The sequence below is a fragment of the Poromitra crassiceps genome (assembly GCF_964638095.1).
Source record: "Poromitra crassiceps genome assembly, chromosome: 16".
Taxonomy (NCBI): domain Eukaryota; kingdom Metazoa; phylum Chordata; class Actinopteri; order Beryciformes; family Melamphaidae; genus Poromitra; species Poromitra crassiceps.
Window position 1 is genome coordinate 33,684,242 of NC_139645.1, and position 26,475 is coordinate 33,710,716.

The following is a 26,475-nucleotide window of genomic DNA, read 5'->3' on the forward strand; positions in this document are numbered from 1 at the left end:
TGGCTAGCTAACTGATGTAGCAAACAAACCCAGCATGTTTCACATCTGCCAAAGTGGTGATAAATATAATTCCATAACCGGATATTACTTTCCAATCATATATGTTCATCAATGTTAGCTAGCAGCAGCTAAAACCTAAAATGTTCTGTGTGTGACTCACATGGGGCAGTGACACACCAAGCCTCTGTCTGTCAGACACATAGAGTTTAACTTCTCTGTAACAATCCTGTCAGTTTGTCTTATTAGAATTGTCTTTTTCAGCGTTTCTATTGATTTCTGTTTGCTGTTTTATTCTGTCAGGAGCAACAGAAACTGAAAATCCCCAAGAGAGACGGACAGGAGCCAGTGAGGACCGTCCATCTGAAAGACCCCCCCGCTGCCCAGGTGTGTGTGCGTTAGCGGTGTCACCATTTCAATTCTAAATCGAAAATTGATCGAAATGGGTGTTCCAATTTCGATCATCGAAATCGAAACAAGCAAAATTGCAATTCTCCCTGTGTTTTTTTCTCTTTCTACCACCGCCTACTTGCATGCGTCTGAAGAAAAACAAAACAAAACAAACAACATTTTAATGAGGACACAGCGTAGATGCTAGTTAACGAGATGCTAGTTAACGAGCTCAGCGCTAGCCTGCAGCTACATGATGAAACCACAGAAGTGGGAAACCCTCCTGCTAGTGCCGTCGTCAGGGTCTTTCTTTCTGAGTTTTTTATGGCCCGAATATAATCTTTGTGTGTGTGTGTGTGTGTGTGTGTGTGTGTGTGTGTGTGTGTGTGTGTGTGTGTGTGCGCGCGCGTGTGTGCGTGTGTGTGTGTGTGTGTGTGTGTGTGTGTGTGTGTGTGTGTGTGTGTGTAGAAGCTGCAGGAGGTGATCTCGGACGCCCAGGTGGCACGGCAGCAGCACCAGATGTCGAGGCAGAAGTCTCAACGTTTCCTCAAAACCTCCAACAAGCCCTGAAGAACCAGAAGGATCGTACATATTCTATTATGTTCCATATCTTTACATTGGACCATTTTCATGGTGTGTCTCTGCCTCTTCATGTTTCTGCACTAAGATGTCAAGAGTTTTATTTGTGTTGACTGTTTGATTTGAAGAGATTTTCTATTTAGCTTCCTATGAAGATGACAGAGTCCTATAATCTGCTGCAGTCAGAGAATAGCGAGTCCAAACTGTTGAGTTGCTGTTTATGTTTACAGAACGTGTAACAAAGCTGTTCTCTAAAATGAAAAAAATGATTGTCAACTTTATTTTCATAAGATGTATTGGGTTGTATTTAGCTTAGTCTCGCTGGCCAGCCTCCCCTCCCTCCCGTGAGAGGAGTCTGGCTGCATGGAAACATACTGCTGGCATAAGCCCTCCCCCTGCTCTACAGCTGCTCTCCCATTGGAGCGACCATTTCTGCTTACAAGCTCTGTCATTGGCTCCGACCATGCCAATCAGAACGGCTTCCCTGTGTGTCGCTGAAAATGTCCCCTGCCGCAGCAATGAAAACAACAACGCTAACTAGTTAGCAAGCTAACACCAGAAACCTACAGGCTAGCTCGTTGCTACACACTGAAAATGGCAAGTTTTGATGAAGATTTGGATTGTTGGAAGCTATTTTCCAAGGGCACTGCCGCTAAGCACCGCCCATCGCAATTCCACAATGGTGACCAGCGCTGCCAGACTCCTCTCACGGAAGGGAGGGGAGGCTGGCCAGCGAGACTATTAGCTAAACTTGATTTTATGGGTAAATGTCTGATAGCAATTGAACTTTGAAGGCTTAAAATATCAAGAGTTGAATATGAAATGTAACCTGGGTAATTTTCTATAAAGTCATTTTATTAAGTCTGTTGCACCTGTGAGTCTTGGTTGTTTCAGCTGCTCTTGTGCTTGGTGAGCATCTCTGTCAAAAAACAAGCTGCTGGAAAATATTGAGATAGATCCGATGATTTGGAAGAAATAACTACAGTAAATAGTTTGGGCGAGATCTAAAAGCTGACAATTCTGTGTGTGTGTGTGTGTGTGTGTGTGTGTGTGTGTGTGTCTGAGAGTGAGTGAGTGAAAGAGACAGAAGGATTCATCACAAATACTTAAACAACATAATTCCTGCTTCAGTCACTCATTTGACTTTGCTCTTTCCATTTTGCCAAAAGACTTGAGCCGAGCGGTTTAATATACAGATGATGCTTTTTACCACAAATATTAAAGAGATACTCAACACTTTTTCCACTTTTTTTTCTGCTGAAAATCAATATATATTGGAAATGAGCTGTGTTCTTGATGAAGTGATTCCTCCTCTCATATTCTCCTCATTGTTGGCTCTTCATCATGTGATCATTTGCACCATGTGACCAGATGTGATGCATTTCCTGTTCGACTGAAACTGACTGGAAAAAAGGATGGAAAAAGCGTTTGTTTCTCCATCCGACCAGCTCACTCTTTATCCGTCCCATTCTGTTCAAACACCCCTCCTCCGAGCCAGGAAGCCACTCCCCCCACCCGCCCAGCCCACACGCAAACCCAACACTCGCCGGCCACCAGGCAGGGGCCTATACATCAGCCTGTCCTACTAGACTACGGTAGGCTGTTATATTGCTCATGAAATATTTATATTACTAGTGCAGTGCCCGTTCCCCTTTCCCCCATTCATACACTTTTTTTACAAGCTTGCTGCTATATTTAAATTGTTAAGAATGTTATTTGAAAATGGTGAATTATGTTCCAAAGGTTGGTTATTATGGTTAAAGGAACATGCCAACATTTTGGGAGATTGTCCTAGTTGCCATGGCAACAGCACCTGGGGGGGGGGGGCAGTGGTTTGGCAATGCAGAAGCGAGAGTGAAATTAGACATCTGGCTTGGTTAGCCCTCACACCTTACTTTGCTCAACATCATATTTGCTCAGCTATGATACAAACACCAGATTTATGTGTAGACCTACTTTCACTAGGTGTTTGCTGCTATATTTAAATTGTTAAGAATGTTATTATTTGAAAATGCTGAATTATGTTCCAAAGGTTGGTTATTATATGGTTAAAGGAACACGCAGACATTTTGGGAGATTGCTCAGCTATGATACTCAAACACTGTTCAGATTTATGTGTACTTTACATTCACTTATCTGAGGTTTGAATTCTGCTACTTTCTTTCTGGCAAATATTTCTGACAGTGTAGCAGAGGCTGTACTGTTCCTCCTGGCCCACAGTAGTCACATCTGCTTGTATTAGAATGATGTTTGTCACATGCTGTATGGCTGATTTCATGTGGCCAGTAGGTGGTGCTATGCCTACAACTGAATATTGGCAGTCCGCCTCTTCTGGCTGGGATGCTCATCAAAATATGACATTTGGAGCAGCTGTGATCCTGTACAGTCGAGTTACACACCACTTTTGTTGTTCCCAGTAGATGGCGCTGTGACTATAACTGGATATTGGCATGTAAATAAGACGGACACAATTCTGTCACTTTCAGTGCGTTTAATTCCATTACTTTACTCTGAAACAGCAATCACATAATGCACCAGCAAGAAAATGAACAGCAAACAAAATAACCTTTGACAACAGCATTAGCTATTTCGGCAACATGAACAATAAAAAATATTTTTACATTTATTTTTTCCCCAGCACTAGCTATTTCTACTACATGGACTCTATAACATTGTAAGCTATCCCTCTTGTTATATATAATATATAATTCATCATTTCAGACGTTACAGTACAGTGCATCTTATAGCCTACATACATTCAATAGAAGAACACACTGCAAAATGATAAACGTTTAGGGACTGCCCCCGATTACGTATTTTCGTGGGCGGAGTCGAACTAGTGGCAAAAGCCTACTAGTTTGTCCCCTTGTTCCCTGAATCTACAGCTACAGCTTGTTTTCCTACTTGCAGAGAGTATTGAAGGCAAGAGTTGATGTGTTTCGCAACAGCGCTGCCGCCATTTTGGCTTGAAAAAAGCCTCAATGGCCAATGGAACAACAGCATAGAACAATGACAGCCAATCAGAGGTGTCTCTTTCAGGCCAAAATGGCGCATTTGCTGTCCGCCGATGTTGCAATGGAATTCAGTTTCTATGTACGTTTTTTGCAGCCACTGACGTAACCCTGTGACGCCTACTCGAAATTGGTCTCGTTATCACGGAAATGAAAAGCTCATTGCTCATCGAAAAGACGCACTCTCCCTGTCCTGCAGTCAGAGATGGGAAGTAACTAAGTAGGCCTACAAATACTTTGTTACTGTACTTAAAGGAAGGCTTTCCCGTGGGGAATATGAAGATATATTAAATCTCACGCCCCTAAGGAGTTTGAATCCGTTGAAATTTTTGAAATTGGTTGTTCACAGCCTGAGCTATCAACCAAAATCCACTCTGTGTGGGGGGGGGGGGCTGGTGGAGGGGAGGGGCGGGTGCGGGGACCCGAAATCCTACACTTCCCACAATGCACTGGGCTCGCGTGGCCTTCCAGTCCACGCCCACCCCTCAGGCATTTGGCTGATATCAAACTCCAGTAGGTGGCGGTAATGCACATATATGCTTGCCAACCGCCATAAAAGTCAAAGAAGAAGAAGGCTTCGACATAAAAACATTAGTAGAACAAGAATTTAAAAAAAACATGTTTGCCTCCAAATTGCACCAAATTTAAACGGTAGTATATATGTCGGGAGATGTCTTCATAAAAAAAAAATCATGCATTTTAAGGCATTTTCCTAGGAGTTACGCGCATCTGATGTTGTAACTATTTCATGTAAAAAAATCTAAAATCAAAATCAATGCTCAGCGTTGATTTCGTAACTTCAACGCACCTTCTACTAGATGTAAAATTTGACGAGCTTTCCAATGCCGCCAGTCCCGTGTCTGGAGGTGCTTCCGTTCCCGAGATATGGTTCTTTGCAAGGAGCTATGGGGAGCTAACAATAGCTAGCCTAGTCTATGCGGTGAAAAAAGATGGCTGCCTTTTGTTTTGGTACAAGAGTTGTGAAGGGGCGTGGAGGACCTCTAGAGGCGGCACCATGGCGGCACAGCCCCACAACACTTGTAGTTCATAGGTGCTCGACTTCCGCAAGGCGGACTTGGCCCATCTGACGTAAAACGCGTCGGCTGGTCCAAAAAATATGTGAGAGATGGTTGATAGCTCTGGCTGTGAACAACCAATTTCAAAAATTTCAACGGATTCGAAAACCTTAGGGGCGTGAGATTTTATATATATTCATATTCCCCACGGGAAAGCCGTCCTTTAAAGGCCGGCTTTACCGTGGGGAATATGAATATATATTAAATCTCACGCCCCTAAGGTTTTCGAATCCGTTGAAATTTTTGAAATTGGTTGTTTCCCGCCAGAGATATCACCAGAAATCCACTCTGTGTGGAGGGGGGGGGGGGGTGGTGGAGGGGAGGGGCGGGTGCGGGGACCCGAAATACTACATTTCCCACAATGCACTGGGCTCGCGTGGCCTTCGTTTACATGCCCACCCCTCAGGCATTTGGCTGATATCAAACTCCATTAGGTGGCGGTAATGCACATATATGTTTGCCAACCGCCATAAAACTCAAAGAAGAAGAAGAAGGCTTCGACAATAAAACAAGAGAACAAGAAAAAATCGAAAATACATCGAAAATAAAATTGCACCAAATTGCACCAAATTTAAACCGATGTATATATGTCGGGAGATGTCTTCATAAAAAAAAATTCATGCATTTTAAGGCATTTTCGTAGGAGTTACGCGCATCTGATGTTGTAACTATTTTCTGTAAAAATGTGTAAAAATGGGTACATTGCTCAGCGTTGATTTCCTTACTTCAACTCACCTACTACTAGATGTAAAATTTGACGAGCTTTCCAATGCCGCCAGTCCCGTGTCTTTTGGTGCTTCCGTTCCAGAGATATGGTCTCTTGGCAAGGAGCTATGGAAAGCTAACCTAGCTACAGTATGCCTTGCGGTTGAACAAGATGGCTGCCTTTTGCTTTTCGTCGAGAGCTCTGAAGGGGCGTGGAGGACCTCTAGAGGCGGGACCATGGCTCACAAGACTTGTAGTTCATAGGCGCTCAAGTTCCGCAAGCGGGGAGGGAAGCCGGGTGACGCGTAACGCGTCATCCGGCTTCCCTAAAAATGTGAGAGATGCCTGATAGGACAGGCAGTGAAGCTCCAATTTCAAAAATTTCAACGGATTCGAAAACCTTAGGGGCGTGAGATTTAATATATATTCATATTCCCCACGGTAAAGCCGTCCTTTAAGTAAGATCAGGTATATGTAGGCTACTTTACTGAGTATTTATTTTTAACTTTTTTACATTTACTCCCTACATTTTAAGCCAAATTATGTACTTTCTACACCTTACATTTTCAAAACAGGCTAGTTACTTTAGTTTTAATGCAAACAAACAAACATGATGTAGCTGTTGTTTGTCTCTCTCTTCTCGTGCTCTCCCAGTTGTCACGCATTATGTGCACCTTTTTGGTGGAAAAATCAGATCACACAAACTATTAAACAAGTATCTTTATACACCTTAAAACATGTTTGGAGGGGATCTTTCAAGTTTAATAGTCTTTGCATGATATTAATGTGATGTGAGTTTCAGTTAGCTTTGCACAGAAACAGCCGGTAGAAATACTTTGATACTTTATTACATTTCAGAGCCTGTATTTTTTTAAACTTTGACTTGAGTAAACAAGTTGAATCAGTAGGCTACTTCTACTTAGACCAGTCTTTTCTTTACACAAGTAACTGTACTTGTACTTAAGTAAAGAGTGTGTGTACTTTTCCCATCTCTGCCTGCAGTGTAAGATTCATGGCTCTCAATCAGTCTGCCCTGCCTCCTCATGAGAGCAATACTGTAGTTCTGCATGATAATGATTTCATTTCATTGATTTATATCAGGACAGATACACAACGTATAACATGTGTCAACATCTTATGACATGTAGCATAGGCATAGCATTTATAGCCTAGGCGCATTTGCAGTGCCCGTCCCTACATGTTATTAAACGCACCTGTTAGAAGCAAAGTACATTAAAAGGCAGTAAAATATACAGTAAACATAAACAAGGATATCATAAAATCACACAATCATGGAGCAACACAAATAATCATATACAAAAGATATAAACATTATATAGGTCATAACCCACACACCCACAAACAGTCAATTGTGGGACCATTGGTAGTTATTCTTCAGTAACTCCTTTATATTGGTTTTAAAATTCTCCCAGCTATGATCCTGTTTAATGTGTGTGGGCAGACTTCCACATTTGGACCCCTGTACAGTGAGGGCTGTTTGTCCTATAGGGAGGTTTTCCAGAGCGGCACTTTGCAGTTCCCTGCAACAGCACCTCTGGTGGCTGTGCCCGAAGCCCCCCGAGGTTTGACCATATCACAGAGAACATGAGCATGAGCTTCTGTCTGTTTCAGAAACCATCATTTCACATACAGTAATAATGTGTTTGTTTGAGAAACTATGGAAGATTCAGTGTTATTTGTCTGACAAATAAAGACAAATAAATTAGCCTCAGATTCATTTCCTTCTCAGTATTTGGAATATTAGTTATTATAGTCGTTAGTATAGTATTACTAAACTGTTCCCTTGTTACACATAATGACCAGATTTTCATTTTGATAATGTCCTTATTCATTTACTCTTTCTGCTAATCACCAGCACACTCAAGTGGAGAGCAGTCTAGTCAAGTCAAGTTGATTTTTGTAACAGCGTTGTGTTGATGGTAGTTGCAACAACCCATGTTAAGAGGGCTTGCCCAGGGGTGTGTTCGAACTGCCGACCTCCTGCTTCCAAAGCGCACACGCTAACCACTACAACAAGAGAGCTAGCTCCCTTGGTGGAGCTGATTAACGGGCCTTTATACTGGGGGAGTGAGTTTAACCAACTTCCTCGCTACCACTCAGGACTCACGAGGACTCACATTCATTCGGTTACATTTGTATAGCTAATTCACAAGCATGTCTCAGAGAGCTTTACAGAAAATATGTCTAGCTAAGTCTCGTTAAGCACAATAAACATAATTAAACAATCGTATATGAGAGGGGGGGGGATGGGGGGAGAAGGGACAGAGAGCGAGCAGAACAAACAGGGTATACTGGGCCTGGGCGATACGGTTAAAATCTATTTCATGATAATCTCAGGGGTCAGTTTGGAAACAATGTATTTGTTTAGTAATCCAATTATCATATATTATAATTACCTGGCAATTGTCATATCATCACGATATACGATGCCACTTAAAGACAAAAAATGATAGTACTGAAGTATCGCCCAGTAGCCTATAGGGCATACATACAGCTGTTACTCATTTTGACTGGCCACTCCGCCGTAGCACCAGCGCCACACATGTGGTACTTTCCCCCACTTTGCCACAAAGACCTGCAAGGTGGATCTCTTTGCAGTTGTGCAAAGTCCCGGAAAGTAGGTTTTTCGTGCAATGACACCGCCACCGAGGCAGCAGCGGCACACCGGAACCGGCGGCAGGGCAGCCAAACCAAACGAGCAACAACTGCAGACAGACATGTGACTATACAGTCTGACAACACCGGCCTTCCCTCTGGCGCACACACAGCGTTGGCCATACGGCACTTAACTCAAACCACTTCCATTTACAGCCTTCAAAATAAAAGCATACAGTGCTTTGTAGTATGGCGTAGCGTCATATTAATAATAATAATAATAATAATAATAAACAAGAATAATAATACTGACTTCAAAAGTTCCCCGGGGTGAAATAATCAGGAGGGGTCATGTGGGCGTGACTTCCAGTATATTTCAATATACTATATATCTACACTTAAAACAATGACTCAAGTAGCTTGATTTTAAATGTCAGAAGTGTAGGCTACTTTTTGAGTTGATTGAGTTGCCTCCTATCTGGCTCTGAGTGATTTAAGATTATTTTGGTAAGAATTTACGCAGCACAGAACAGTGTATGTTTTTATTTTGAAGGCTGTAAATGGTTGTGTTCAGTGCCATTTGTGTGCCCCTGCTGGGGAAGGGGAGGACCTGGCCTCTTTTGTTTCTAAGTTGAAGTAGCCTCCGTCCGTCAGCGATCCACTGCCTATCCAAGATGGCTGCATCTGTATGTTCAGTAGCTCCTGCAGTTTCTGCTTGTATCAAAGCATCTCTGATGTTGACTTCACCTGTTTGACAGTAGAGTATGCCTGGTCCTGATCCATGGTGGCTGGATTGAGGCTCTGGTAGGTGGAGTCTGGATTGGATTTAGAGGCTGGAGCAGACTTCTTCTTGGTGGGAATCTGCAACAAACAAGGTGAAGTTTAGCAAGGTGACAAGACAGGACAGCACACCTGGCTCAAATACAGTGGGAGCCATGTATCTGTTCTGCATTAACACGACACATTCTAAACCACACATGGGCATCTAAATCCGGCCCTCAACGTTCTCAAAAGAAAACAAAACAACCCCCCAAAAATCAATAAAAGGCAGCATTATGTTAATACATCTGCAGGTGAATGTCTACAATGAGCCTGTACTGCTGTTTAACTCCATTCCAACAGAGGCCGCTGTCTACAGTTAGATTGGACTAAAGGCCTCAAGTTGACTCTTGCTCAACTTCTCTCAAGAGAGCCTGGTACCCATTACCAAAGAGCGTGGAAGGAAAGAGACGACACTCCGGCCATTTTTGGAAACAGAATGCGCCTCGCAGTGGTCAGCTGCGGTAGCGCTGGCCCCTATAATCAGCCTCTCTAAACAGTAACTCAACGGGAGAACACTCTAAACTTTGGGGATTCACATCTTTTCCGGGCATACTGCAAATCTTGATTGAAGTGGTGTAGTGCAGGGATGTAAAACAACAACCATATTGTGGAAACTAAGCAAAATTTTTCATTTTATTTTTTTTATTTTTTTCAAGATAAATAGCTAATGAAAAGGACCCGAGGTTCAACTCCAGTTGAGTTACTGTTTAGAGAGGCTGATTCTAGGGGCCAGCGCTACCGCAGCTGACCACTGGAGGTTCTTTTGGCGCTGTCACGTTTCCAAAAATGGCGGAGGCTGCTGGGCGCTGATGTTGCAATGGGGCAATATGGAGCTGCCATTTCTTTCCATAAAAGTTTTTTGCCATTACTACAGACAGAAAGACCCACCCCGTGTTCTGGTGCTCTTTCCGCTTTGTCCTCCATAGAAGGATGGTTTTATATGATGTTAGTTCATTTTATTTGTGTAGCTACATAGCTAGATAACGCGCATCACATTTATTTACGTTACTATGATGCCCTATTTTCAGAGCAGAATTACTTTTTTTGGGCCGTTCCCCGCATTTCTGCCGGAATACCAAGTGTGTTTGCACCGGATGACGTGGTGCTACGCTTTTGGCCCCAGACTATGCTCAACTCAAGTGGCAGGTTAGTAACGTAGTAGACACACATTCTTAAATGTTACAATACAGAGAGATGCAAGGGCTTTCATCAATGGGTGATGGGCTCAATCACCATTGTGTTAAATCACTTGAGGATATATAGTGACTTTACAGATATTTATTTGCATTAAAATCTTCGTATTCTCACTTTAAATTAAGTTTCTGTGTTATCTTTGTTTAATCTGCCAAGGACCTGTCAGGGATCCACCACAAATTCAAGGTGGCTGCATCTGTATCTTCAGTAGCTCCTGCAGTTTCTGCTTGTATCAAAGCATCTCTGATGTTGACTTCACCTGTTTGACAGTAGAGTATGACTGGTCCTGATGATCCATGGTGGCTGGATTGAGGCTCTGGTAGGTGGAGTCTGGATTGGATTTTGAGGCTGGAGCAGAGTTCTTCTTGGTGGGAATCTGCAACAATGTGAAGTTTAGCAAGGTGACAAGACAGGACAGCACACCTCAAATACAGTGGGAGCCATACATCTTGCATGTAGCCTACATCTGTTCTGTTTTAACACGACAAACTCTAAACCACACATGAGCAAGATTCAGCCCCAGGGCCGGACCCCGGCCACTGGACCATCTATCATCTCAATCTGGCCCTCAACGTTCTCAAAGGAAAACAAAACAACCCCCAAAAAATCAATAAAAGGCAGCATCATGTTAATGGTGGCTTGTGACCCTGAGATACCTGCTGAAGATGCAGAAGGGTTCTCAACAATGTGGATGCTCTGACCACCCTTCACCAAGGAAGACCACCATCAGGAGAAACCAACTGACAGCACCATACAGTGGCAGCCATCTTGAATTGGCACTCCCAGCTGGATCCCAGCCAGCTGCCAGGCGGCTGCCTTGCAAGGAACTGAACTTTGTTATACCATAAGGGACCCTGCTTTGGAGTAACTAAGAATAAGTATATTCAGTTAAATTTCTGTGTTATCTTTGTTTAATCTGCCAAAGACCTGTCAGGGAGGCGCTGCCAATTCAAGTTGGCTGCATCTGTATCTTCAGTAGCTCCTGCAGTTTCTGCTTGTATAAAGCATCTGTGATGTTGACTTCACCTGTTTGACAGTAGAGTATGACTGGTCCTGATGATCCATGGTGGCTGGATTGAGGCTCTGGTAGGTGGAGTCTGGATTGGATTTAGAGGCTGGAGCAGACTTCTTCTTGGTGGGAATCTGCAACAAACAAGGTGAAGTTTAGCAAGGTGACAAGACAAGACAGCACACCTCAAATACAGTGGGAGCCATGGAAACAGTCCTACATCTTGCATGTACCCTACATCTGCATTAACACGAAACACTCTAAAGTTTAAAACACACATGAGCAAGATACGGCCCCAGGGCCGGACCCCGGCCACTGGACCATCTATCATCTCAATCTGGCCCTCAACGTTCTCAAAGGAAAACAAAACAAACCCCAAAAAATCAATAAAAGGCAGCATCATGTTAATACATCTGGAGGTGAATGTCTACAATGAGTCTGTACTGCTGTTTAACTCTATTCCAACAGAGGCCGCTGTCTACAGTTAGATTGGACTGGCTCTTGTCAAAGGAAGGCACGGCACGCAACCTTATTCCCCACTGAAGTCAGCTGCTGTGGTTTCCCAGCAACATCAGTGTGATATTTCTTACAGAAGGTCGGCTTAGAACCCAAACAACTGAAGGAAGCCACTGGGAAGATGGAGCCATGGCATCTGAGACCATCTCAAGATGGTTGTGTTGACGAGAGCCCGCAGTTGGAAACCTTCTGCAAGCAAAGGCTAATTTCCTCTTTGCTGCCCCCCTCAGGTGAGGTGTAGCCTACAGGCTAAGGGACAAAACGCTTGTGAACCTACCTGCTGAAGATGCAGAATTGTTCCCAACAATGTGAATCCTCTGACCACCCTTAACCAAGGAAGACCACCATGAGGAGGAACTGGCAACACCATACAGTTGCAGCCATCTTGAATTGGTGCTCACAGCCAGATCCCAGCCAGCTGCCAGGCGGCTGACATGCAAAGAACTGAACTTTGTTACGCCATAAGGGACCCTGCTTTGGAGTAACTAAGAATATATGTATTGTTTATTAAGAGGTTGAATTGGTTAAACTTAGGATAAGTTGAGTTGAGTCAAGTTAAGTTAAGTATATTAAGTTAAGTTTCTGTGTTATCTTTGTTTAATCTGGCAAGGACCTGTCAGGGAGCCGCTGCCAAATCAAGGTGGCTGCATCTGTATCTTCAGTAGCTCCTGCAGTTTCTGCTTGTAGCAAAGCATCTCTGATGTTGATTTCACCTGTCTGGCACTAGAGGATGACTGGTGCTGATCCATGGTGGCTGGATTGAGGCTCTGGTAGGTGGGGTCTGGATTGGATTTGGAGGCTGGAGCAGAGTTCTTAAAGGTGACACTCTGCAACAAACAATGTGAAGTTTAGCAAGGTGACAAGACAGGACAGCACACCTCAAATACATTGCGAGCCATGGAAACAGACCTACATCTTGCATGTATCCTACATCTGTTCTGTATTAACACACACTTAACACTTTAGATCCTGCTCAGGTGTAAATAGGCCACCCTTCTCATAATTATATATATATATATATATATATATATATATATATATATATATATATATATATATATATATATATATATATATAGCCCTGGTAAAACATATATGTAGACATCAGGATGTAAATAGTTAAAGTAAAAATAAAGTTAAAAATGCATAAATACAGTTTAAATATGTATGCATGGATAAAATAAATAAATAAATATAAAACTGTACATGGATGATAAAATGTATAAAATAGAAGTCATGCTGTTTACAGCTTTAAGAGTCAAAGTTTGGAGTTCATGCAAATGACCATATAGTTTGTTTGTTCATTCAAGGATTAAACTCGTGTAGTCAGACGATCAGCCTAACTTGCTTTGTAGCCTAATCTGTCCATCATTGGTTTTCTTTAATGTAATTGGAAGTCGTAAATCAAACAGCCAACCCAAGTCCAGTCTCAGGGTTAGGGGCGGGTCTTAGTGGTGAGCTGAGCATCTATCGGAGTTGGGGAATGACAGAAGCAATTTGTTGCCATTCAGAGAACAAGAGATATTTTACTGAGAGCATTTCGTTCATAACTCAAGGGTTTGACGACCAGTTATCCTGTGGTTTTGGACGTTGTGTTATCTACAAGAGGTAAATACGAGTCTGTGTGTTGTTTTATATGCTGTAACTGAATGTTAGAAGTCGGGATGTTCGATATTGGCTTTTTTACCGATATCCGATATCTGATAATGTCCAACTCTTAATTTCCGATACCGATATCAACCGATATCAACCGATACCGATATAAGCGGGCTTTTTTTTCACCAAAATTTCACGTAACAAGTTACATAATGTAGCTTAATGTAGCTGAAGAGTTTAATATATAATATGCATGTTGTGTTAAAGTTGTAAGTGTTAGAGAAGCGAGCTTGTGACCAGAAGGTCGTCGGTTCAATCCCCGGGACCGGCAGGATAAATCTGGGTGGGGAAAGTGAAAAGGCAGCGCTTGCCCCTCCCTCATTACCACCACTGAGGTGCCCTTGAGCAAGGCCCTTAACCCCAACCGCTCCAGTGGAGCTGCTCAGTGGCCAACAGATCAGACTGTGGTTGTACTGGTCAGCTTCCAGGTATGAATGTGTGTGTGAATGTGAACAGGGCACTCCTGAAAAAGAGAGCATTGCTCTCAGTGAGACTCCCCCTGTATTAAAAAAAAAAAAAAAAAAAAAATATCGGCATGAAAACCGATACCGATATTTTCCGATATCGATTTTTTTTATGCTAATATCGGCCGATAATATCGGTAGGCCGATAATATCGGACATCCCTAGTTAGAAGTGTAAAAACGATGTTTTGTTGCTAATAGCGTTTAGCCGTTAGCAGCTAAATCGTCATTAGCATTGCAGTCGAACTGTTAGCTTTGCATTTGAAGCAACTGGTTAAGACAAGCTACTGCTAAATCGCCATGAAATAGTGTTTGGACTAGTTGCTTAGCTGATATATTTGATTCAGGAGACGGACAGTGGTCACTGAGAGAGAACGGACCAGGAAAGCTCTGTTTGGACCACATGTGGGTGTGCTGCTGTTGGACTGCCGCTGCTGTTTATTCTGCCATTCTTCTGCCATCCCCGTTTGCCATTCATCTGCCCCATCCATCATCTGCCCCTACTTCCATGAACTACCCCCCTCTGATTAGTCCCTGGTTTCCGTGAGTACTGACTGCATGTGCCTTTTGTTTTACCTGCTTGTGTGAACAAGTGAAGTGGCCATTACAGTTTTCAGGCCTCCATGCTCCTAAGCTACACTCAGGCCTGCAACAGGGGTTTCTGGGTTTGAGTGAGTGTGTGTGTGAGTGTGGGCCCACAGTATATTTTCGAGGTGTATTGTTTTCAAAGAGGTTATACATAATAGTAATTGGACATATAAATTAGAGGTAACGGTTAAATCAATAACAAAGTATTGGAATATAAATAGATAAATTAATAATAATTGTTGTTTGTCAATTGTCCATATTATTTTATTTGCATTTGTTTTATATGTGATCCGAAGCACTTTTTTCTACATTTTGTTACCTATAGTAATAAATCCCCACGTTTTGGGTTTATTGCAGTTAAAGCATACTTGTGTAATTCATATATAAGTAATTCATATTTGGCTAATAAATATTTGTTTAAAAAGGTAGACTAAAAAGACACAATATACAACAACAGGGATATATATATATATATATATAAACTTTATTGGAGGCACCGCCAGTTGTTTTAGTTTTATGAATAAGAGTGAATATTTAAAGAACAGGTATAGTGTATATATATATATGTTAGTGTTAGAAACCATGGAAACCAACAATGACATTAGAAAAAGTAGAAGAAAAACTCACCTGCAAGTTTCTGCTACCTGAGTTTCCCCTGGGGTTCGAAGCTGTGGACAGACAGTACACAGGTTTGTGTGTGTGTGTGTTTGAGGTGGGGGCACTGTATAGTAATACTATTGCATACTGTGGGGGACAGTGGGCTAACGTAGACTTCAGAATTGATGGAAACCTTTTTAACGTCAGAAGGCTTCAAGTAGGGCTGGCACGGATCACAGATAATCCGTGACCCGTATGGATCAGCCCCCATGGTTCGGAACACGGTTCGGAATGTCTGTGGTCCACGGACCCCCCCCCCCCCCTTTTTTTTCCGCTGCATTTAACGTTTAACGCTAGTGTATGAGAACGCCTGCAGCGCAGCCAGACACAGACAGGCATCATCATGGCGAGCAATGGCGAAAAATCTGTGATCCGTGGCTCAAAATCCGTCATGCGATCTGAACCGTGGGTTTTCTGATCCGTGCCAGCCCTAGCTAACATGTGAGCATGTCATGGAGCTACAGGATGCAGATGACTGTGCAGTTGTGGTCGACACACCGGAGGCACTGCAAGCTACCCTCACAGCTGCTGCAAGAGCATATGGCAGGCTGCATCTCTCTGTACATGTGGCAAAGACCAAAGTAGTATGCTAGTGGGCATCTACTACCCTATCTCATTTACCAGCTTTCACCATCTCTGACAAACCACTTGCAATAGATTCAAGATTCAAGATCCTTTATTGTCATTGTCATTTTCACAACAACGAAATTGAAGTGCATCCTCTGCAGTGTCAAAGGTTAAAAAGGGAATGTAAAAACAGTCCATAGACAGAGACAAGGACAACAAGGACAGACATCATATACATAAATGGTAAACAAGTAATAATAAGAAAGCAATCAGTCATTCAGTGTTCATTCTGGGCCTTCCTCCTATTGCACGTTGCCACGAATTGCACTAAGAAAGAGCAGCTAAAAAAGGGGGGGGGGGGCAAAACGCCCCTAGTACATCTAAACAGCATTCAGTGCAATTATTGCTCTAGGAAAGAAACTGTTTTTTAGGCGGTTTGTTCTCGCTTTGATCGCCCTGTGTCTCCTGCCCGAGGGCAGCAGCTCGAACAGGTCGTGTCCCGGGTGCGATGGGTTGCCGAGGATCTTTTTTTACTTTTTTGAGGCAACGGGAGCTGTAGAGGTCTTCCAGAGTGGGAAGAGGGCAGCAATAGCGGAATCTTCCAAATACCAGGACAGTTTCCTCTCTGACGAGTGCAGCATCGAAAGCGAGATACAAAACAGGCATCGTCTTTTCTTTTCTTCTTTTTTACCTTTATTTAAACAGGGGGAGTCTCACTGAGAGCAATGCTCTCTTTTTCAGGAGCGCCCTGTTCACATTAGCCGTTTTCCCACATGCGTACCGGAAAATTACCTGTAAGTCAATATCGGACATTTCCCTTCACACTTCGGCTCGCGCATGTGGGAATCTATCAGCGAATTTTCCTGTATGTTGGGGGGGGCGGGGGGAGGGGGGAGCTTATTTGGGGGGTCGGCAAAACTCGAAATAAGTTCGCTTGTCAGTTGTCACACAATAAATCACACTCGTTTGACTTAAGAGCAGCGTCAAGCCGCCAGCGTAATCAACACAGCCGATTTCCCCCTCCCCTCTCTGCTCGAGAGCAGCAGCCACAGACAGACACAGCGAGAAAGGCTTGCAAGCTGCTCAACGCTTGTATGTATGTAGAGAAAGCAGACTGGCTTCGTTTGATGTGTCCGCGGTTGCCTTCGGAAATCAGCAAGCTGACATAGGCTACTGCTCTTATTAGGCTATCACAAGATCATTTCGCCAGTTTGCTTTAATGTGCGCGAATGATTAGATTATGCCCGCTGGAACATTAAGCAACGTGTGTAGGCTACTCCTCGCCCATGATTGAAGGACCGCTGTCGCGGAAAAATGACTGGAACCGTTTCCACTTGCGTCCCCTTAAGAGCATACCGGTCTTCTGACTGGGTCGAAAGTGGTGAAATGTCGGGGACGACGGGGTCGCGCTTATACCGGCACGGCGCCTTTCTCACATGCAGGCATTACACCACGTTCCGGTCATTTTGCGGTACAAAGCGCATGTGGGAAAAGGGCTATTCAAACACACATTCACACCTGGAAGCTGCACCAGTACAACCACAGTCTGATCTGCTGGCCACTGAGCAGCTCCACTGGAGCGGTTGGGGTTAAGGGCCTTGCTCAAGGGCACCTCAGTGGTGGTGATGAGGGAGGGGCAAGCGCTGCCTTTTCACTTTCCCCACCCAGATTTATCCTGCCGGTCCCGGGGATTGAACCGACGACCTTCCGGTCAGCTCACTTCTTTGGCAGACTCAGGAGAAGTCTTTCCAAATAAAGACCTCAACTTCTACACCAAAATATCTGCTTAGCTGGCAGACGTCATGACAACTCTCCTCTCCAGCTGTAAGGTGTGAACGCTGTACGGTCCCACCTCAGGATGCATGAGGCCTTCCATATCAGATGTCTGCAACACATCCTGAGGATAACCTGGTGTGACCAGGTGCCCCATAATGCAACACTCCACAAGACCAACTGCAGGCTACCACCAACACCAAGCAAGTGAAGCAAGTGTGTGGCTAAAAGGTGTGTGTGTGTGTGTGCGTGCGTGTGCATGCGTGTGTGTGTGTCACTCACCATCATTGTCCCTCTTTGTCTTCTTCCACTTGTAGAGCAGCAGTAGACTGACGGTCAGCAGCACAACCACGACCCCCACTGTCACACAGATCACCAACACCTGCAAGTCAACTGGGTGAGAGACTTAGAGGGAGAGTGGGGAAGATGGGAGAGAGAGAGGGGGGGGGTTTGGGCAGAGAGAGCAGGTTAGGGCCATATTATTATTATTATTATTATTATTATTATTATTTGTTTTGACAAAAATGCTTAAAAACAGGCTTCAGACTGCCCAGAACAAATTGATGAGGGTAATATTGAAACTGAGCCCTCGGTCGCACATTGGCAGGAGCCATTTTAACTCATTCACCGCCAATGACGTCTTTGACGTGTTATCAGAAATAGCCCTCCCCGCCAATGACGTGTTTGACGTGTTTTTGTTTTTATTACTGCAGGGCGTATTTCAAACACTTACCCAGCCTCTGACATAGTATCATGTCCCTACCATCTAAGACAACACGTGAACAAACACATACCGCAGCTGTTGTTTTGAAATTGAGCAAGAGGAAAAGCAGAAAACGGGTAACGCTTCCTTGTGCAGACAGGAGAAACGCCATTGAAACGCGCCTCGGCGCACTGCACGAGCTGGAGTCGCCTTCCTCTGTGCCAGCCCGGAGAAAACGGGAGAAAGTAATCAAGAGATGTGTTTGATCATCGGAGGAATGAGGAAATGATCGATCAGTTTGCGAGGGCGGTGAGGACGTGTTGAATAGCCGAGGGGAAAACGGGAACGATTTCAGGGAGGATATGACAGGGAGACATGGACGAGGACGGGTGGACCAGAACATAAACAAAATAAACACACAACAGCAAGGCACAAGCCAGAAGCGGCAGTCACAGCAGCCCGCTGTCCTTTCTCAAGAGCTATTCAGTTGGTTCATGAAATCGCTGGGCTGCGTGCCCTCCAGTGTTGCTCCTGGCCAATCCCAGCGCCACAGGGCGTGGTTATTGCTTATCCTATGTGGGGTTAGAAATCTAAAAGGGGGATCGTGTGTGTGTGTGTGTGTGTGTGTGTGTGTGTGTGTGTGTGTGTGTGTGTCTGTCTGTCTGTCTGTCTGTCTGTCGGTGTGTCTGTCTGTCTGTCTGTCTGTCTGTCTGTCTGTCTGCACACTCACTCACACCCAGTGAACTGTATTGTTGAATGTAAAAAAAAAGCACTTCATGTGTATATATATATATATATATATATATTTTTTGTCATTTGTGTCCTAACGAATAATATTTACATGTCTGATGTCAATACAGTTCAAAATAAAAGAATTGAGAGTGAGTTCTGCCTGAGATTGTGCCCTTTTACAAAAATTGCCTTTTCTCCTGTTTATTTTCTCAGGGAGACATTTTGGGTAGAAAACAGGGTGTATATAAATGGCTATAAGTAGAGTACAGAACATGCTAAAAGCTCACTTTTTTTTCCTGGTGAACCCAGAGACGTACATCTTCATTTTGAGGTATTGCAAATCACTCTGGTGCTAATAGATAATTTACTGTGGGTCTTGAAAGATGACCAACAATTATGAAAATCTTTGGCCTGTGCTAAATATTGGCAGTCCTAAACTGGCGGTGAATGAGTTAAAATTCTCAGCTGGATTCCAGTGGAGGCTCAGCCACGGGAAAGGGTAGACTTAGCATGGTCCACAAGATCATTTATGGCTCTGTCCCCGAGTTCTTACACAAGTATTTTACTCATGTCAGGGAAGCTCATATTGTTTTTACTAGATCCAGTGTTGCTAACCTGTGCTTGTATCCACCTTATTTTTGGCGGCCATGATGCACCATGGGTGCTGCTTCCTTCTGCTGTCCTCTTCCCCTGTTACGTCTAGCTTGACACAACACAGCCCGTCTAATGTACCCGTCTGTAAACGGTGCAGCTGAGCTGATAAATGCAGACTTGTTCAACGAGCAACAGGTTAGCGGATGTGATAAATAACATTATTAGGCTACATTCCCAAAACGAGTGTTATTTTGTGACGCGCAAACTTTTAACGTCGGAGTTCGACAAGGAAATGCGATGCGAGGAGGCACATGTCAAGCCAGCGTAAACACAGCTGCTCACGTTCTAGACCGGATATTGCTCCCAGAATTATTTTACAGCGGGAGCCTCACAAAAATAAGGTGGATAGGTTCAAAAATCTCACTGGCAAAGGTACCTTTTCTTACATTGGAGCCTCCGAGTGGAACAGCCTAGACTTGCACATCAAATCTGTTCGCATCCTGCATAGTTTAACGGTTAAACTATGCAGGATGCGAACAGATTATGGGTTAAACTTTAACCCATTGATACCTGATGCAGCATTTGCGTGTATATCCCTCATTTGTGTGTGTATCCCTTTAACCCTAGAACACTAACGTGATTTAAAGTCACACCATCACTAACGTCGGGTGTATTTCACCCGATGCAATATACCCCATAAAACATACTTCTCATCAAAATATCTTAAAGTACAACAATACATGGCAAAATTTTGTTTTTTGTTTTTAACTCATTGAGTGCCATGGACGTCTTTCGACGTCCAATTAAATAGTGACGTAGAGTGCCACGGACGTCTTTCAACGTCCAATGCGTTTTTTGACGGTGGGACGTCGATCAAAGCCTTCCGCAGCTCCTGTCTGTACAACTATTGTAGCTATTGGAGGTCTATAACCTATTTTACAGAACCCTTAGGTGGCGACAGTGCTCTCCAGGTTAACAGAAAGGCAGAGAAAAACAGAACGCAACACCCAGACAGACCCAGGCAGCAGGACAGGGTTGGCAAACGCAAGCCAGAATATCCGATGCCCACCAGCAGCAAATCAAGACCAGCAAGAAGCTGCAACCAGCAGCGCACGCAGGGGCCAGCGCTGCTGGTTGCAGCTAAAAATATTATTCTGCCAAACAAAATTCCCTGGCCTTCACTGTTTTATTGAAGGAAATTATTTTTGAGGTGTGACTACATCAGAAAATTAGCTTCAGAGTCAGTGATGTGTTTGAAATGTTTAATTTCACAAAAGGGCCATTATCTCAGCTTCTAGAAAAAAACTGCTCTTTTTTGTTAAATCAAGCTATCTTCTCCGGCTGATAACTAAAGAACGGAAAATGATATCAATAAACCTGTTTTTGCTGATGATAGAAAAGAGTCTCATCGTTCTTTTTGCGTGTTCATTGTTTACATAGTAATATCACACAATATTCTGTGGGCCTCGAGAAATCACTGAAAAAAGCTCTGAAACTCTGGCACTGGGAGCGTCCGTTCTCCAAAAGTGGCTGGCACTCAATGAGTTAAATGTGAAATATCACAAAAAACACAAAAAAGTTTATTATGGGGGACACTATAAAAAATCTGTAAAATTCGGGAAAAATTAGGTAATCGTTCCAACCCCCCCCCCCCCCCCCCCAAAAAAAGGAGCTCCCAACTTCTCCTTCGGTCCACCCATTCATGGGACTTGTGTGGTGAAAATCACCACACAAGTCACCACAATACCATTAACCCTAACCCAAAGATATTTTACGCTCTATCACTAATATAAAGTCGGGTGAAAATCACCCGAACACGTAGCCGGTAGAAAAAACCATGAATGGGAGCAGGGAAACAAACCTACATTCAATGACGTCAGTGAGCATCGTGAAGGTACCTAAGAACCCGCCCACCTCAGACAGCAGCAAGACAATGAAAATCACGTGAATTAAATTGTCCGGGTGAAAATCACTCGACGTTAGGGTTCTAGGGTTAAGACCTTTAAGTCTTAAAGGGATACACACACAAATGCTGCATCAGGTATCAATGGGTTAAAAACCTTAACTAGAGCATGGCTGTTGGATAAGGTGCCTCATAGTGTCTCCCTGTTTTATATAGTTCTCCCATTTTGTTATCTTGTATTGCTTTTTAATTGACTTTTATCTGTCTATTTTCTATCTAATTCTTACCATTGTTTGATTTCTATTGCTCCCTTAATGTTGTATGTTTTCGTATGTCTCGTTTTTTTGGCATACATTATTAAATAGGTGCACTGAATACCCAGGTATTTGAACTAAAAGAAAAGAAAAGTCATTTTTGGGTTCAGCTCCACTTTAAACTTTATTTGGTCATTTATCATACATTTTTGTTTTTCTACCCATGGATGGATTACTGGACGGACCAACGGGGCACTGGCCCAGAGGCCCATGAGCTCAGGAGGGCCTTAACCCAGAGCTCATCAGACACCCCCGCCCCCTCACCCCCCTCACCCCCGCTTCTATGAAACAACATTTCTCTGATCTGTGACACAGGGAGGTGTGACAATGCCTCTTCTTCTACCTAACCTCATCCTGTTTAACAGAGCTCTCTGTTTCTCAGTATTGCTCAAGGTTTCCTGCCTGTCAGTCTCTCTCTCACACACTCACATGCAAACATCACATGACTCAAGCTGTTTTTTCTCTCCAGAAGCTGTTGTCTCAGGCTGGACTAGATCCAGAATGCTGCTGCATATCTTCTGATAAGAATTAGGAAATATATCATATTTCTCCATACTGGCATCTCTGCACTGGCTCTGTGTAAAATACATAATATAATTTAAAATCCTTCTCCTCACCTACAAGGCCCTTAATGGTCAGGCACCATCATATCGGAGCTCATAGTACTACTACTACTCGTGGTTCATAGAGTTCTGAGAAGTAGAATGGGAGGCAGAGCCTACCAGAACTATCTTCCAGTCTCGGTCCCGGAGGCAGACATCCTCAGTCTCCACATTTCAGAGTAGACTTAAAACTTTCCTCTTCGATGAAGCTTATATTTAGGGCCCCTAGTTATTCTGCTATAGGCTTAGACTGCCTTCTCTTCCAATTAAAGGTGAGTTTTCTTCCCGTTAAAGGGGAGTGTTTTCCATGACACAATGGCCCCTATTCTCCCGCAGGCCTTTGGCGCAAAAACTGGCCTTACACGCAAAAAAACGTGCCTTGCGCCTGCCTCGGGAAGATATCAACATGGCTTTAGGCCCCCAAATGCGCTTTAGGCAAACTGGGCATGGCGCAGTCCCAGAATGGGCGAGAATGGGCGTTTCGGCCTTAAATACCGGCCTAATGATATCTTCCTACCTGGCGTTAATTTAGCGCTTTGCGCTTTTGAAAACCAGGCCTATTCAGAGCGCTGGTTGCGTGGAGCGCTCCTCTGCCTCTCCTCTGTCCCTTCTCTCTGTGTCACTCCCTCTCTCTTGCTCATCAGTCTGACACAATATGACTGCTTGAAAAAAACTTCGCCGGTTCTCTCTCTCTCTCAGAAAAAATAAGTTGTTCTACCGTACATAGTATAACGACATGACAGTTTTTTCTAACATGACAGTTTTGAGCCCGTGACATTCAGAGGCTATTGCATCATCCTACCTGTGCAGTGAACGCAAAGAAAACGAGATCATTCTGGGCAAACATTCACTGCCTGGCTTCCTGGCAACAGCCAGACATGTGAAATCTCCCAGCATGCATTGGGCTAATCCATTTCAATAATAAATCGCATCGAAATTAGCCTAAATAGATAGAAAGGTACATCGAAATAGATCTAAATAATTTGTAATGTTCCCACAACATGCTATTGTAGAACATTTCAATATTGGACAAAATAAAATCGCGAAATCCAAACACAACCCTATGTGAAACATATATGTCATCCTGGGCCTATATACTGTATATCCCTCGTCGATTTAACGTGATTTAGATAAGTGACAGCGTAACGCGGTTCTACTGTCATGTGCTATACTGTGATGTCTGCTCCAATAAATTGGCCCTACTTCACACATTTAGTTTTACAATAAAAACTCATTTCTGCAATGACTTTACATAATGTAGGCTATATTTCTGTGCATCATCCTACCTGTGCAGCAGGGGAGAGAAAACGATATCATTCTGGACAAACTTTCACCAATCTAATTAATCTCATCATAGGGATAGGCTATATTTTTCTAGCTGATGCGTTTAGAACATTCTTTTCACTTTGATCTTGCTATAGTGTAGCGTATTTACATGCTTGCAGTATTTAAACTGCAGTTAGATTGGTTTGAGAATAATATGGAATAATAGCCTATATATGGAGACAGACAGGGGATAAAAGGGAGGGGGGGAGATCAGAGCCCTCGGCTTTTCTGAAGCCGGACTGGATCGCTCAGTGGAATTGGAGCTGAAAAGTGAAGCATGTGATTTGTTTACTGCACTTATCCAATGAGCAGATGGTGCATAATTTTACGCTTAAAAGGCGTGGTTGTAATGCTTTAGGCTGCGTGTAGCGCCAACACCAAGATATCGAGTGGGCTGGTCCACGCCCACTGATCTGCGCTGCGCTGGGCGCTCAGGGCAGTTTATAGGCTGATGCAACGATAGGGGCCACTGAGCCCTATCTGCTCTCTCTCTTTGTCTCTCTCAAGCCAACCAGTCAAGGCAGATGGAAGCCCACCTAGGGCCAGCTGCTGAAGGCTTCTTCCCGTTAAAGTGGTCTTTCCTAGGCTGATATGTTGTGTTCTGGCTCACCTTCACAGGCTGATAGTGTCTTGCTTGCAGTGGCGTTGCTAACGTGATTGTTGACCAAGCAGACGAGCTCTCCTGACAGGCCTGGTTTCAGAGTGATGCTGTTCTTCTCATGATCTCCAGAGAGGCGCTCGGTGTTTGTCACTGTGTGTCCATCCAGAGTCCAGCTGTACTGAAGACCGTCCCCCTCACAGGAGCAGGACACCCTCATCCTCTCCTGGGACAGACACTCAGAGAGCAGCAGGGGGGAGGACACACGGGCTGAGGGAATAGACTCACATCAGTTTGCACTTTGACAGAATCAGCAATGCAATCAGTAGGGCCATATGATTTCTGCAATTCAGAAAAAACAGACAGAATCATGGAATGTGGTAATAATCTATCTTCTTCAGGGGTAGCATTAAACCTGCCAGTCTCTAGTGCCAAGGGAAGAGTTCCAGAGCGAATTTTCCGTATGTCCAAATCAAACTTCACATAGGGTTCTACACAGTAACTGTCTTTTATGAGACAAAAGGGTTCTTAGCTTTGGTTTAGACCAGATCTTATCTTATCTTTATACAGAAGAAAGATATTACTCATAGAGGGAGTGCGCTTAGGGGTACCTGACAGAGTTCAGCGCTGAATTTCATGCTCTTCGGCATAGCGCCACCTACCAATACCTTACACACACAACACAATCTTGGGCCGGAGTCCGAAACTAGACTTGAAGGCCGCATAGCGGCCTGATAATCTAGTATTATAAATTATATTAATCACACATATTATTCTCAGTTAAATGACTGATATTGAGTATTCTCATGAATCCAAATTGAGACAGCATGCTCTCTATAGTCGGGTGGGTGGGGGATACATTGGGTGTATGGAGGGAGTGTGTCCATGAACCCCCTGTAATCCTCAAGGTGTCCACATGTTAACATCAAAATTAGTTTTTTGATGTTAACTCAAAATATTGTCGCAAGGGTCTGTTTGGTGGCAATCTTTGCAGCCATCTTGGATTTCCAATGAAAATGGATCATCATCATAACTTTTGAACTATACATACAGAGACAAATGACCAAGAGTTTCTGTGTCATTTTGGCATGAGTTATTGATTGAGAGGGTTATTTTAACTTTTAGCAAGTTTGGTATAGTAAAAATGGCAAAATATGAAATAAGTCGATGTCATTTACACACTTAATATTGCAAAATATTTGCCTACATATCAGTCGGTGAGCCAGTAGGTTTGGGATTAGTGCTCATAGTGATTTTTGGCAATGTATACGCATCTCTAGAGTTAGAAAATATGTGATAGCATTGCACCAGTGCTAACTAAATGTCTGTTATCACTCGATTTACATCCCCATGCAAAACACACTTTTCAAACATGGAGTTTTAACGTGGGTTCAGACAGGACGATCTTGATCCTCACCGGTTCCACAGTCACTGCACTTCTCCTGCTTGCTCACCTGTTAACCTGTCAGCTTCCTTGTGATAATTGAATAATCAGTGGTTGCCTCCTAGTTTCCCATAAGCCAATAGCATAGCAGCACATCACCTCATACACCTTTGCTCACCTGCACTGCTAGCCTATCACATTGTGGCACTCCCCTTAGGCAGCCTATCACATGGTTGCTGTGTGCATAACCACTACTTTGTGCTGCAAATTGACAAGTGGCTATCATACTGGAATATGTGGCTCATCATTATTACCAATTTCTCCAATTGAGTAATTATTTACCTTGAATGGACAGTTGTAGATTTTGATCTGCGAATGTACCTCCATTTTGATGATAGATGTGAAGGGTATATTGAGCACTGTCAGTCGGGTTGATGTTACTTATCCTAAAAGTTCCATTACTGGGAGTAAAGGAGAATCTGTTTTCTAACATGTTAGCCGTAACCATATTATTTCTCATAAAGAAAACTGTGTGAGCTTTGTTTTTCATCCATTTATAATTATATGATTCAGAGAACTGAGTGACCAGTTGGAGAACGACAGTTCCTCCCAGAGCTCCAAAACATTGAGTTCCATTCTGTCTGCCATCACAGTAGGTTTCTACACCTAAAGACATTCAGAAAAATAAGACACAAAAAAT

The 26,475-nt window shown here is 43.5% G+C and overlaps 1 protein-coding gene and 1 pseudogene across 2 annotated transcripts in view; both read left to right on the top strand.

Annotated features, from left to right (window-relative positions):
• LOC310791140 (intermembrane lipid transfer protein VPS13C-like) overlaps positions 1 to 1,108 on the top strand; it is an 86,929-nt pseudogene extending 85,821 nt beyond the window's left edge. Inside the window, exons 47-48 of the transcript in view lie at positions 301 to 384; positions 856 to 1,108. The product of the transcript in view is annotated as an intermembrane lipid transfer protein VPS13C-like (transcript). The remainder of the gene's footprint in view (positions 1 to 300; positions 385 to 855) is intronic.
• LOC310791600 (protein NLRC3-like) overlaps positions 1 to 26,475 on the top strand; it is a gene marked incomplete at both ends in the record, with an annotated part of 370,782 nt that overhangs the window by 286,585 nt on the left and 57,722 nt on the right. The window lies entirely within an intron of this gene.